At 39.1% G+C, this 15,561-nt stretch overlaps 1 protein-coding gene and 1 pseudogene across 38 annotated transcripts in view; one reads left to right on the forward strand and one right to left on the reverse strand.

Annotated features, from left to right (window-relative positions):
* Nucleotides 1-15,561, reverse strand: part of LOC148643842 (uncharacterized) — a 46,646-nt gene that overhangs the window by 23,827 nt on the left and 7,258 nt on the right. For 23 of the 37 annotated variants that reach the window (XR_015928863.1, XR_015928874.1, XR_015928889.1 and 20 more), the window contains one exon: nt 13,782-13,897. The exons of 10 other annotated variants lie outside the window; for them this stretch is intronic. The gene's annotated coding sequence lies outside the window, so the exon portion shown is untranslated. Of the gene's footprint in view, nt 1-7,944; nt 7,988-9,597; nt 9,679-13,781; nt 13,898-15,057; nt 15,556-15,561 lie in introns of those variants that run through there. 4 more of the 37 variants (XR_015928877.1, XR_015928864.1, XM_088614902.1 and 1 more) reach the window with 3 other exon arrangements.
* Nucleotides 2,245-10,213, forward strand: LOC148643843 (uncharacterized; annotated as a pseudogene). The gene is made up of 2 exons (XR_015928858.1): nt 2,245-2,530; nt 6,915-10,213. The product of XR_015928858.1 is annotated as an uncharacterized LOC148643843 (transcript).

Here is a 15,561-nt window from a genome sequence, read left to right on the forward strand (position 1 = left end):
CTTCCATAGACAGGTGATCAGAATTACCCTGGATATTTGTTTCGGATAGTTTATCCTTGCAATATACATAAGGTCAAGTATTGTCACAGTTCCTGTGGTTTTCGTAGTGTAGGCCCTAGCCACAGTGCTCTCTGTATAATACTGCCCTGTCTGTGGTGTATTTCTGAACGACTTGGTTTATGAACGAACTGGACCATTTGAACTCGATGTTTTACAACTTGTTTTTAAGAAAGAGGAAATGGTTCGAATAAATTAAAATGAGTAACTGATATACTCATACGGGTCATTCGATCGCATGTTGAATAGATAACAATTATTTAAAATATTTTGGAACACTGCTCTAAAATTATAACCTTCAATCAATGCGTAATTATGTTCAGTATTATGTCGTAAAGAATTGATTAACAATTAGTACGTACAGTCAGTTTACATTTAATATTGTCGGACAAAGTCGAGTTTTTTTTTCAGCATGAAAGAATAACCCAACTCCAAATGCGTTAAAAGACGGAGCAATATTTAGACGAAATGTATTACTTAAAACAATAGAGACAGTAAAAGGCATTTGATTGTAATATTTGTAGTTTATGAATTAATTGCAAATAAAATTTAATTAACGTTGTCCTTACGTATTCGTGAAAAGACATCTAGTCGTAGAGCATGTAATTTATATGATGTTATTCAGAATTACTCGGTAAACACGGCGTCGAATGCGTGACATCGAACCGACCTCTACAGTACCATAACCATAAGCAATTTTAAAAGACTAATGAATCCGGAATCCATTTTGCCTTAAAACTACTCGGGACTTCCAGTTCCAAGGTACCGATCAGTTCAGAAATGTGCATTTTTATTATTTTGTAACAGTATATACATATGCTCTTAAGAGGAGAGAAAGTAACATTTGTAATAAATACGTTTTCATGACAAAACTTGTTTTACTTTCTGGTGGATTGGTACAGTACATAATAAATGTGCATTAAAATAAATCTTACGACAGTGCTTAAAAAAGCACTTTCAACTTAACGCTTTGGATAACTCAAGTTGACGTACAAAACTGTACGCGAGAGCAGCTGGGACAAAAGGTTACACCAACCAATGCCTTCGTAGCACAATGGTGCAGAAATGATCAAACGCTCGGTTAGGAGCTAGGGAGACGGTGTCTGTTAGTGTCTGTTAAAAACGAGAGTTCACTCAGAAGTTACTGGAAACCCGATTTTAACGACAGAAAGCGCAGGAGTGATATCCTGGCAGGCACGGAGACCAGCAGCAGTGGGAGCGCCCCCCCAGCGAGAAAGACAGTGCCCGACGAACTCGGGATTGGACAGTTTTTCAATGCTTGTACGATCAGTGGAAATGTTCAAATAAATGCGCACAAGAAATAAAAAACAAGTCATTTATTCCTTTATCGGACTGTTTAGGTAATGTCCCCTCTTTTCTAATGTTACTTATGGCTGTGTTTATGGTTATGGTTTATGTGTTACTTATGCGTTTATGGCGGAGGAACGTAAACAGCTTAATTTCTGTGTTAAATGTTTTTTTTTTAATTTAAATTAATTCTATACAGCAATCTCATATTTGGAACCGTTTTATAAAAGCAATTCTATAACAGCACAAGCTGTTGCTTTTTTCAAAATGTATTAACACTGCCCCTACTGTATATTGCTGTCGGTATAACATGTTCCAACTTCTCAAAAGGTGATAATATAAAGACAGTTACCGATATCAAATGAACAGTTCTGTATTTACTGTATATAATGCATAATACACGTATTATACACCGTACACACTCCAGTAGTAAAAGTGCATAAAGCTTATCCTCACAGAATTGCGTTCACATAAATGCAGCATACCGTAGAAAATGAACTGCCGATGCGTTCATTTATGCGTCTAAACTACCTCCTTATGTCTCTGTATTATATATAAATGAACATTAAAAAGCCACTGTGATACGCCATACGATCAGACTCGCAGAACTTGTACTCGTTTGTTTCTCGGCTAGTTACAATTGATAGTGTATCCCACAGGTAGTTTATACGCCACCTGGAGTATTTTAGGATGAAATTCCTCCATTAAAAATTACTCATTAAATTATCACAAGCATGTAGGTATACATGCATTGTATACACAGGCGACAAAGTAATCGGTCATAATTAATGTCGGTCTTTATATTAGCTAACTCGTCGAAAAACGTGATTCAAAAGCTCTTAAGATTCAGAGCCCCCTTTAGTTCCTGTTGGGTAGAACAGCAGCTTAACCATTTGTACTGTGCTGAACACGGATCAGAAGGGCTTCAGCGCTCATTTTGTTGCAATTGAGCACACAGCTGGGGACAACCCAGAAACAGTGGGAGCACTACGTTTCCGCACAGAATCAGGAAGGTCTTCACAATTTACCCGACATCTCGTGGGTGCCTGACCTAGTGACGATTGTGGACAAAACAAAGTTCTGCTGAGTCTGCGCAGCTTTCCGTTAGTTTCGGGTCTCCAGGGCGGCCAGAATAATGAAGAAACAAGGAACGGAAATGATTATGGTAAATACTGTATAGTGCAGTAAAAAGTACTATATTTTATAAACAAACATACTTGAATAAAAGTAACCTCCAAAATAAATTGCTTAAGAACAGTACCAGATATCAAAAACTACTTCTTGCGCTGAATTGTTTTTTTCCAGATAATATTCGGGCGAGATCAATGGGGTCATATGCACCGCTATTCTGTAACATAACAGAAGGAAGGACGTTTAATTTAACTCTGTCAGTTTTAGATTAAAATCACTAGACGGGTTTTGTGTAAATTTAATGCAAATATATTTTGTGCACATGAATTTGTTTTTGTTTTAAAGGTATTTGATATATTATGCAGTTTATGTTTAGAATGCGGTGGTTATTTTTTGTTATACCTATATTATGTTTTACAGTATGTTACCGTAAATGTTTTAATAGACAAATATCTGGGCGTAGGCTAGTGTACATTATTTAAATATACTCGCGTCTACATCGTTAAACATAATATTTTTAAATCCATTTGAATAAACCTAAACTACAGTGTCCGGATGTTCGCAATGTGTGCAGCAGTTGTTCAAAACCGAAAGTATTCGTTTAAAAAATACACAGTATGAACCGCTTTTCTAAAAACAATGTTCGACGATGATTCTTAAGATTTGTTACAGTAGATAATTTTTATCATACGGCCAAATCTGTACGTGTACAGTAATAGACCTGAATATTTAATAAGTAAAAAATCAGCACTTTTTAGAATTTATTTTTAATCTTAGGGTAATTTCTTACACACGAGCCTTGTTTTTAGAAGAGCAGGCCAAAGAATTAAAGGCACGTCGACGATAAATTCGTTATAACAAAATTAACTGCGTAACCTCTACTGATAAAGGAGAGGTATTTAAACGAAATGTATTACTAAAACAGAGGTAAATTGGATAGTATTTGAGGATAATAGCCACATAAGAACCATTGTACTTTGTCTCGATGTTTTACAGGTTTTTAAAAAGGGGGAATCCCCCACACACACACACAATAATATTGAAATTAATTCGACATCTGTACGATCGAACGTTAAATACATAACCTTTGTTATACTGCTCTGGTCAATATCTCAGTGATGTGAAATATTAACAGTTACACTCTGTAATAATAATAATAATAATAATAATAATAATAATTGTTACAGCGTGAAAGAAGAACCCAGTTCCGAATAGGGTATGAACTGGAAAGGTATTAAAACAGAAGGGAAAGTGTGGATGGTATCTGAGGATAATATTTTGAGTTTAAGAACCGGTCATGATTCTGAAAATGCAAGGAAGATCAAGTTTAATGATGTCCTGCAGAATTACAGGATAAACACAGTTACGATTAGAACATTAATGGGTCTTTCAAGGGACATTTTAGGTACATCCATATATTTCAAAGGTACATCCACCTTTTCCAGGTGGGGCTGCACATTGGTGTTGGTGGAGGGGATCCCCATTATCTAAGCGCTTTGAGTGGAGTGTCCAGAAAAAGCGCTATATAAGTGTAAGCAATTATTATTATTATAACATTTTAAGGGCATTAATTGAAAATTGGTCTGTCCTCTCATTGTACCGACTTAGTGCAGTACGTTCCCGTACAGTCATAAGAATGGTAATGCGTACGAGACCTGGTTGTACAGCTGAATTAGAGCCTGTTTAGTGACATGTGCAGCACTATAACCTTTCTAAGAAGCGTTAATGAGGAAAACTTTCTCCATGTAGCCCGTTGGAAAGGAGGTAATTGATCCAAGAATCTCATCCGGTTTCTTGACATTAAACAGGGTATCGGCTTCAACACCTTGACTTTAGCCGTTGGGTATAAAAGTACCTCCTATTATTAAAATGCACATCCCTGTAGTTCCCAATTGTGTTCTGTAGTTTGGGTTTCACTGTTCATTCTAAAGAAATATTTTCTGTTGACTTTGTTGATGCATTTGAGGGTTTTCAAACATTCGTAATCTGAGCCCGTTCTTCTTGGCAATATGCGAATAATCAAACCTTCACCTCAGTCTCAGTTCAAGCTCCGCGGTTTGATGTTCACTCGGAGAGCAGATTAAAATGAACACGTCTGCCATTTTATAGTCCGTCCGGATCGCATATTTTCAGCGTCGGTTTGATGGCACTTTTAATCGTCTGAGTTTGTCCTGTAATTCGGAAATTTCAGAGTTCCGGGTCTTTTACTGTTCCAGAAATGCTGCTCTGGAATTGAGCGGGTTACTTAAAGTTTCTTAACTTAAACATTTTACTAATTCTAGAATGGACATATGACACTTAGCGCGTTTTACTTTTACACTAATTATCACAGGATATTTAAACTCATTTATTTAAATAATGTTTGGCCTTTGACTCGGTATCGAAGAAACACTTCATTTTTAGCCACAATTCAGCGGTGACTTGTGCTCCTTGTCCTATTTTCTCACTGTGAAATCAAACCTGTTTCATTGTATCTCTCCTCGTTTAATTATATCTTAAGGTGAGCTGATAATTCAGAAATACGTATCTGCAAAACGTGAGAGTCTTTTAGCATTCTGTTTTAAACGAACACCGCACATTTCGAAACAAACAATTCCAAATACTTTGACTATAATTTAATCTTATTCTTTTGTTGAGTCTAAGGTCTAGGTATATACTGAATGTAGTATTTTTAAAAATCTGACATTTCAACAAAAAAGAGAGTTCGTTTCTGTCATATGGAAAATGAACTTGGAACAGCAGTTCTAATTAGCGAGATGTGAAAGAGACACACCGGCATTTGGTAATTAAGTTAATTCGGTAATTAACCTCCTGCGCACGACGTGGCACAATGTTAGAAAGAAGCTGAGGTTAATTCCACGCTACCTAAACAGTTCTGTCTTGACAAGGTAGAAATGGCTAGTGTCTTGAATTCTTGTGCTCAGGACAGACAGATCATAGCAGTTGCCTGTTTTGCAGTCTAGATTTATCGATCGTATCTCCGCAAGAAGTCCGATTTGACGCCCGCCTGTCTCATGATTGCGTACTTCATTCTTTCTTTGGACGGTAAACCGCCTGCTCCCGCGCTCTCGGGTGTTTTCCCAAGCTGCCTAAACTGCTCGTATCGCCTTGACAGAAGGGAAAAAAACTCTTGGTACTCCCGCCCGGAGTGCAGTGCTGCGAAGCAATTTCTCACCTGGGGCCGTCAGATTTAGGTAGAGCTCTATTAAATAGTGGATGTTATTTTAATTACTGCACAAATGTAGTACTTCTAACATGCCTCAGAGATGTTTTATAGTTCTTAAACTTTACTGCAGCCTGCACCCCTTTGCTTCTCAAAATAATTTCTTCCGTGTCTTGTCAAAAACCGATGATCCTCTCAAATCCTTTACAAGTCGAATTAATGAATAGTTAGGATGCCATTTTAATAGGCTGTGCAATGGTGATAAGAAACAAGCAGAGACCAGGAGCTAGGTTTGAGAGCCCAGTTCTCGGGCTGTATATTTTCAGTTGACGTGGAGAGAGAATTAATTTTTTTTTAAGTATCTATTTACTGTGGAATCAACTCCACTCTTAGCTTATGTCAAGATTAATAATAATTACTTACATTTACAAAGCAGTGTCCTACCCCCAAAAAATTCTAAGCCCACAACTGTTCAGACCCAGAGTGGAACTATCATGGGAAACTGAAGACCAGGTAGTCAGGAACTTGGTTTAGCATCTCACTTAGAGTTCACCTACTGCCCAGTGTTCCCTGTAGCCATACTGGGGTATTGGATTGAATATTCTTGTGCAGAGGTAAGCGTGCCACCAACTACAGTAGTCCAGTATCACCACTGACAGCAGCAACCTGGGTTGCCTCAGATCTCTCATCACAGGGCTAACTGTTCCCAGTGAACACACATATCAGTAATCCCACAGTCCCACTTCTGCTTCCTGAGTTGCTTCAGCCCTTAGGTGGAATCCGATAAGGATGCCTGACGAATACCTGCTCGATTATTATTATAGCTCTGAAGAGTTAAAAATGGGAAGCACTTGAATCCCAGTCAGTAAGTCACAACGAAATTAATGTCCATCTATTTGAGAATTAAGTCCTACAATAAGTTAATATACTTGATTGAATATTCTTATCAGTTATTATTTTTTTTAATTGATTAAAGATCAATGGTGAAGACCAGCCTGATACATGGTGGCCACACCCACAGAACACAACAGTTTGGGGTCTAGAAGGGTGTTCAACTCCTATTTCACTTTGTGGAACAATGACGGCAGTTCAGTAACTGACAGCAGGTGTCGGACCCCAGACCAGACGACACTGCGCTGCAGTGCTGCCCTTGTGTGTAAAAATCCTAGATGAAGCAAGTTCTGCCCTTACAAGCCCCATCAACACACCTTATTCACTCAGGACTCTCTGACCCTCTGTTTCTGTTCTGCTGCAGGTATCAGCTCCGACCACTGATCTGGACAGGTGATAAAGATGCAAATTCCAATGGCAGTGAAACACTGGTTGCTGGCTGTTCTTGCACTGCTTGTCATAGGTCTGGTATGGCTGAGTTACAATCAATGTAGTTTAAGACCAGTAAATTTCCCTGCACCAGGCCCAAAACATTCCCTTCCTTGTCCAAAATATCTGCTTGAGGAAACTATTTATCCAATCAAGGATACAAAACACTTCATTCTTTCTGCCTATGAAGATCACAGAGAAAAGAGACTGACTCGTGTTATAGGGATAGTTCACCGACACAACCTTGAGGCACTTTCCTGTATTTTCTGCTGTGAAAATGGCTCAACTTTCCAGACTAAAGTAAAGAGACATCCACAGGGACCATTTCGGATTCCCTTTTGCAACTACAGACCTGCTGTGTGAAGAGAATCCTGAGTGCAATGCTTCACACGTCACTATCGAAAGGGAAGAAAGGAAGAGAGGAGGGAGCCTCTTTCTGCCCATAAGGAACCGGGAGAAGACCGAGGGTGACTTCCCTTATGAGTTCACAGTCTGCATCTCCAACCTGTTTGGGGACTACAACAATGCCCTGCAGTTCATACAGACCGTGGAGGTGTACAAGATCCTGGGAATACAGAAGGTGACCATCTACAACACCAGCTGTGGGCCACAGCTGGATAAGGTTCTGCATTACTACTCAGAGGAGGGACTCTTGGAGGTGGTGCCGTGGCCCATAACACAATTCCTCAATCCATCACGTGGCTGGAATTTCGCAGTGCACAAGGGAGACCTGCACTACTATGGGCAGCTGACTACACTCAACGACTGCATCTACAGAAACATGTACAAGTCCAAGTACCTGCTCCTCAATGACATGGACGAGATCATAATGCCCTACAAGCATGGCAGGCTGCATGAGCTCATGGGAAACCTCTCTGTTCAGAACCCCAAAGTGGGGGTTTTTGTGGTGGAGAACCATGTCTTCCCCAAGACCATGTTCGATGACAACAAGAGGTTTGACCTACCCCTCTGGAGAGAGGTGCCAGGGATTAACACACTGGAGCACATCTACAGGGAACCAGACAGGAAGAATGTTTTTAACCCCACCAAACTGATCATCAACCCCAGGCAGGTGGTGCAGACATCTGTGCATTCTGTTCTAAAAAGTTACGGGGAAACTTTCAGGATCCCCCCAGATGTGTGCAGAATGATACATGTCTGTGTGCCACTTCAGGGTCACCTTACTAAAGAACAGCTGCTTGTGGACACCACGCTGTGGGATTTTCAACAGGAGCTAGTGCCAAAGATTAATAATGTCATACACAAGTCAGGGGTGCTGACGTGAAAATGATCAAGATACTAGAACAGGGATCTTCACTACTGGTCCATAACAATCCAGTCCAGTATGCATTACATGGCTACTAATTGTAAACATTCTAAATCACAGTTTTACAACACTTAAATTTCAAGATTTAAGCACATTTTAAGCAAGTAATTAGTTCACTGAATAAGACTCTGATCCTTAAGGTTAGTAGGTATTTGTTGATGAGATGATCTCATTTAATTTAACAAACCAGCTGCACTTGCTCACACCTGAATCGTTCTATACGTTTAGTAGCTGATGGTTAAATTGTTAACCTGCTGGATGTGGCACCAGCTGGAAACACCTGGAATAGGGACACTACATTATCAATGGGACTGCATTGCATTAATGCAATCAAGGGAAAACCTCTTTTAAGTTTATAATATGTTAGGGATCAATACTTAAACCCTAATTCTAGGGTAACTATGATTTTTTCTGCCATTTTAGGTGAATCTGATTATTTTCCTATTATCTATATTGTTCTGTTAAATAGATATACACCATTTACTGTATCTCGTCTCCAGTCTCTGGTGAACTCCCACAGTGATTTGTCGTCATGCTTAAATCCAGGTCAGATTTCACTTTGAAATCAAGTATTTGATGTTTTAAATGTTGAATGTTAAGAGGCTCAGGAAAAATGGGATTTGGTTCTGTTGCAGCTGTATCTTACCATTTGTGTTTACAATATACTGTAAGACTTAAAATTTTCTGATGCCCTCCTAAAGCCATGTTAACTTGATAGCCCCTCAGCAGTAACCTCATTGACCGTGGCCTTACTTTTGAAAAACACTGTTTTGTGGTCTTTTATATAGATTCTACTGTGTTCTACATGCTTTTTGTCTCCAGTGTTACAAATTAAAAGTTAATCTCAAAAGTAAGTATTTGAGTGGTGCTCCCAGACTTACTTTTTTGAAGTGAGGAAAATATATCTAAAACCAAAGATGAAATGGATAATGGATCGACTACACAATCATTTTAAGAGACAATGTTCTTGTTTTACATTAATTCGATTCCATAATCTTTAAACCTTTTGTACTAATTGTTTAATTACATTTAAATGTGAAAAGTTGTTTGTTAGCACTGCTGCCTTACAGTCTTTAGTCCTGGGTTCAGTTTGGAACTGGTGATTCTTCTGTGTGGAGGATGCATGGTCCCCTGTGTTTACTTCGGTTTCTTCCCATCTCAAAAAAGCAGCTGGTTAGGTTAACTTGTCTCTTACTTATGTGTGGGTCCACGCTGTGCCTTCTGGGATAGGCTCCAGATTCAGAACCAGTAATATGTGCCTTACAGAATGGAAACAATATTCCCCTCTTACCAGCTGAACTGTGCCTTTGTGCCATCGGGATATTGGATTCTGTCGCTCACTCTCCTCTGTCTTGCTGCAGCACTTTCTAATCTGACAAGATGTTACAGGCAAATACAGTCCATCAACGACAGGCCACGACACAAGACACCGTGAGTCATGACATCTTTCCAATAGCGAGTGGGATATTCAGGTGTGATCCTGAGCAGAACTCTAGTCCAGTCACTATAGCTCTCCACGTGTAGTGATTGATAGTAGCCTGACAGACCTGATTAGCTCTGCACTGATCAAGTCCTGTGGGCTCTTCCAGATGTGACCAGCAGGACGGCACCTGTCCTCTTACTGCTACTGTAACAGGGGCTTTGTTGCCACGTGAGAATGCGATGGTTATGCTATGGATGCCCTATTCTCCAGACTTGAGCCCCAGAGACATCAGTGGGATGATGTACAGTATGAGCTCTCGGTCTCAGGGACAACTTAACAGCTATGCTTGCCCAGGCTGTACAAAAGTAAACTTACAGTTTGTATTGCATTTTTATTTTAAAAAAATTCTGATAATGACAAAGGCTAAACAGCCTAATGAATTTATGTATGTGGTGGTTTCAATAAAAAAACGTATTTTCCTGTTTCCTGATAACTTAATCATTTTCTTAGCGTTCTGAGTGATATTTATTCGTTTTTGCTCTGAGTAAATTCAAGAATCTGGTTATAGGTGATGTGCGTTTCTTTCACAAGACCTGCCAATTCAGTCCGAGGTTGGCTGGAGCAGTGGCGTCATCTAGCGGTAAAAAAGGAATACAAGTGTTACGACTTGCCCTATAAACTGATCTCGAAATGTTTTCTGAAGAACTGAGCACATCTAGCGACGGATAGAAAAGCTAAACCCCTTAAATGTATTTACTGCACGAATACTTTCATCGACTACATTTAATACAATTAAATTATTAATAAATAATTATTACATTAGTTGCACTTTCATCGACTCGGAAGCAGTTATAATGTAACTTAGATTTCATACTTCAGTTATCAGTTTGACTTAAGTGACGACATAAGTCCTGCTCAATTACCGATTGATAAATTATGTTGATTGGTCCCGTTTAATCACATCTCTCGTATTAAATGTTTTTGTGTGTGTGTGATTAATATCACTAATATCTGCACCTCTTTATAAAGCTCGCTGGGGCTGCCAGACTCCTGTCCACAGACGCACTATTTCACCTAGTGCATCTGAACAGATGACCATAGTGCAAATACTCACAGTTAATTGTAATGTTAAATTACTTGAAAAACAAAATATTTTGTTTTTATTTCAGAAACTACCAGATTAGAACTTCTGTCCAAACCTTTACTGGAAATGCAAACTGAATGCATCGCCTTTATGAAAATAACACTGTGATTCACACAGCGTTACAAATCCTTTGTTGTGTTGTATTTCTAATTTCTGTTGTTTCTTTAAATAAATATTTGCTTCAAAACATAAGCCTTATCGAATAGGATTGTACAGCCTAGAACAAATTAAATATGTTTTAATAATTATAATCCTATCCTCAGCAGAGTACATTTAAAAAAAAGGGATTTTCTGAAAAGGGTGCACTTTGTTTAGAGATTTTTAAAATGAAATTCTCTCTTACCTCGGTACAGTACATGACTTTCTGTGTGTCACTTTAGGGTCTGTATCTACGACGCCGCGTTTGTTGCATTTAAACACACAGCCCTCTGTAGCGGTACAGTCGATTACACTTTTTTTTTGTTTGGGTTTTTTACTTTTAAAAAGCACCCCCTGCTGGTTAACTTGTTGCTCGACGGGCGGTGGGCGAGCGGAGCCGCTTCAGGGGGCTTACTGAGCGGTAAGTTTGAACACTTATAACTTTGTTTATAAACATATACACACACACACAACAATACACCATCTACAATCTACACCAGAGGATGAAATTAAGCGTGTTACTGCGCTGTGATATACAGTAGATAACGTATGAAGGGTTCCTGTTCTGTGCTCAAGGTTGTTTCCCTATGATTGTGTACATTTCTGCCCCACGTGTTCCCGGCCCTCACACCGGCGCTGTGCCAGCGCTGTGCGGGCAGTGTTGATCTGGTCACTTGTGAAATCAGAGACCGGAGGGGCAGCAGCCAGGACAGACGCGGCCGCCGCCTGGGGAGAACATGCCAGCTCCACCCAGAAGGATCGCAGCCCGGAACCGAGCCCAGGACCCGCTGCACGGCCGCTTCTCCCCAGCTGTGCTCAGAGCCAGATATCCCCGCCCCGACCTCGACCCCCCCCACCCTGTCTGAACTGAACTGAAGACGCCTGAGCCTCCCCAGGTGTTAAAATAACGCTACAGCACGTGTGTGGTCAAGGCAACAGTACGTACTGTAGGCAACAGATGATTAAAACAAAGATTCTTAGTATACAGATGCCTTATTAGAAGAATACCCTATTCTTAACTGGAATTAACCAAAATGTGTTTTACAGTAGGTGTACATTGCCGTCTTTTCTGAACTGAAAATAAAGTTAAACGTTTTGGGAATTCTGATCAGCAGCCAAAACATTTTTTTTTAAACTGAGGACATGTCTATGCTGTCTTTGCCAAAATGACTGTGACTGTTTTAATGTGTAAATTCATTACACATACTGGACATAGATGACTGAGACGGCAAAACGCTCTCCTACAAAAGTAAGGTTACAGTATATTGAGTCATGCGAGTTTTACTGTGAGAATAGTGTTGAAACAGGACCAGGTTGAATATTTCCTGTGCCTTTTATTATTTTTCATTTTAAACATAAAATGTTTTAATAAATGACTCTAATAATTTTGAAAATAAGATACTCACACTTTTACTAGAACAACACAAAGCAACACAAAGGACAAGGAAGCTGTTCATTTCTAGAACCAGATCTGCGAGGTTCTCATTGAGCAAGAGGAGGGAATTTGACACTTTCAGTGCCGCTAACAGCTATTAGTGTATTTGTGGCTTTGATTTGGGTAATAATAACAGAATTAATGGGTGATTTTAAAACTTAGCAGTGGTGAAAAGCTATATAGATTTAAATGTACTGAACAGCTCATTGGAGACCAAAAAAAAAAAGATTTTAACTAGCCAGACAGAGAAGTTCTTCACAATAACCCTGTTTTTTTATATTGAACTCTAATTCATGACTTTGGCAGTGTTACTCTGGCTGATGTTTAATTAAGGCAGGAATTACACAGCAATCTTTAAATTAGTAGAATGGATACAGATTTGTTACTAAATTTCTTGGCAGCAACACACGCAGAGCACAGTAGCTGATATCAAATACTGAGAAGGTCAGGTAGGAAACATCTTATAATGCGCGACAGAAGCTCAATTAATTGTAATTTTCGCAATTACATATATATTACTTATTTGATTAGCTTAATAATTCCAATACTTATATAATACTCTTGCTTAGGAAAATAGGTTGATTGTATGATTGACTGCTCAGGTTGAAACAATAACCGCAGAACCCTGTCTCAGCCCTCTGGGAACTGAGGTTAACGCCACTGACGGTGGTAAACATGTCTGCATCCGTACAAACAGAATAATACAAGGATGGATAACAAAAGAGGACTTGGAATGTATGTTCTGTGCTTCTTTCCAAACTCCATTCTTGAATAATTGTAAGGAATGTGGTTTATTATACTGCTGTGCATATTGACTCACAAAGTTCATCTGGATGAGAGTCAAAATGCTATCTGGAATTATCTTATACTGTCTTAAACTGGTCAATATGTTTCACAGTGCTCAAAAATGGAACTACTCTGTAATGTGCTGCTTGAAGGGGCCAGCAGAAGCACAGTGATCCATTTCCTTACATTTCACACTGTAGGGTGGGTGTAAAACCCAGCTGTTTCAGGGTTTATTTTAATCCTAACACCATCCAAATAGTTAAGACCTTAAAAATAGGTAATCGAGCTACAGGTCACTTAGCCTCAGTCATTAATCATTTAGCCTCATGCAGCTCATTGTTCAAAATGTTACCAGTAAAAACAAAATCTACAGGAGGAAAGTACTGTACTTGATTTAATGGATGTCATGGAGAAAACAAGATTTAAGCTACTAACAACTACTGCATTCCACAAACGGGTGCAACCGGTCCTGAAATTGCACACATTTCTCAGAGGCTCCATTGACTACGTTCACAATTATGTTTCAACACAGAGTAAAAGAACATTCACCTTTCTCCCTCGTGGGCACAATGAGCCGTCACTGGGAGGTGGAGAGAAGCCTGTCTTCTTTGTCTTCCCTTTGCCCCCTTTTCGTCAAAGAAACAGGATGCAGATCACAAAAAAATCTACAAGTGGACAAAAAATCACAATCAGTATTTTGAAGGAAACGCAGAATCCCCTTGAGGTGCTTCCAGTATCGGACCCAGTTTGCTATGACCCCTAACTAGGTAAAAGTGACATCTTGACAATGCAATATTAGGGATGGATGAGGAAATGGGATTTGGACATGGGTGAAAGATCAGAAAGGTCACATTTAGCATCAAAACCTTTAGCAGTATTCTTTGTACATTACTGATCATTGTCCTGGGATTTTGCTTTGGTCCTTGAAGCAAGTCAAGTTTCTCATGATGTGTACACATTCCACCTCCACACACCTTGATAACCTGCTCTTCTGCTTCCGCATCCTCTGTTGATGGAGTAATACTCCCTAGAGCTAAAACCAAGTCTTACCAGCAAAGGCAACAGAACCTTTAATTGACTTGACATCAGTTAAATATATTTGTTTCCTGTAAAACCTAATAGGGGCTGTAAAGCTGATCAATTCTTATCTTTGGTCAGTTAATGTTAACAAACTCTACTCCAGCTGAGTTCTTGCTGAAGATAAATAAAGAGATTAAAGGGATAAATTATTGCCTCAGACAGGCATAGTTAGACCTCTTCTACCCCCCGTGTTTCAGCATTTGGTATCAGCAATACTCTACTGCCAGTAAATTGCTACCAAGAGAGTTAGCAAAAAACATTAATTCAGTCTTTAAACATGATAATTAAGAGGTTGCTGCCTTATTCAATTTTACACAGCCAATATTAGTCAATAACACTGTCAAACACTCTTTCAAAAGAGTGGCGGTGCTGTGCAGATATACAAAAACCAAGAAACTGCTTCAGGTTGCATACTAAACCTAACCCCATCCAAATAGCTATGATCCAAAAAAGATCACTTATCCTCAGTGATTAATCGTTTAGTCAATTAGCCTCACAGGAGCATGATGTTGATGAAGAAATATCACAAGAAAATATCATAAATCTCATCATACAGTGAATTTGTTAGCAATATTCTTATAGTTTATTGAATCAGATAATCAAACTTCACCACATATGCCCCCAGCTATTCACCTTCACTAAACATCAGACTTCCAAGTATTTCTTCACTAAAGACTCCACAAAGTATTTCTCTCCCAAAGTTTATCACAGGACACAGGTACACTTTTGAAAACAATGCTCTTACCATTAATTCAGGTCTAGTCAGTTACGAAATCCCTTATTGCTATTTACTTCTGAAGCAAGAGCAGGGTTTTAACACAAAAGAGTCACACACACTCCTGATCAGGATATTACAAGCAAGAGAAAACGCTACGGTAATCACATTGCTTACAATGGTATGGGATTACGTTCATGTAAAAATGTGTGTGTGTATTGTCTGCCAGCAATGTGTCATGTGGTGGTGATGTGAGATTTGGGATTTAGGTTATTATGTTCTGTGTGTGTGTGTCTCTTGATTGTACTGTTTCCGTCATTCTGTCATCACAATGATGTTTAGCTTTTGTTACTTGTGGCCATTTTGTCAGGTTTCCAGCAAAGTAAACTTCTGCAGAAAATGATGTGATTTAATGGAAACGTCTACTCAAATACAATCTTAGCAACATGTCACCAAAGGATTCTGAAAACAGGATCTACAGGTCCTGAAACTGCACACATTCAAGAGAGACACCTATGACTACCCTGAGTCTTA

The sequence above is a fragment of the Lepisosteus platostomus genome, chromosome 21 (genome assembly GCF_059453375.1).
Source record: "Lepisosteus platostomus isolate fLepPlt1 chromosome 21, fLepPlt1.hap1, whole genome shotgun sequence".
Classification (NCBI taxonomy): Eukaryota; Metazoa; Chordata; class Actinopteri; order Semionotiformes; family Lepisosteidae; genus Lepisosteus; species Lepisosteus platostomus.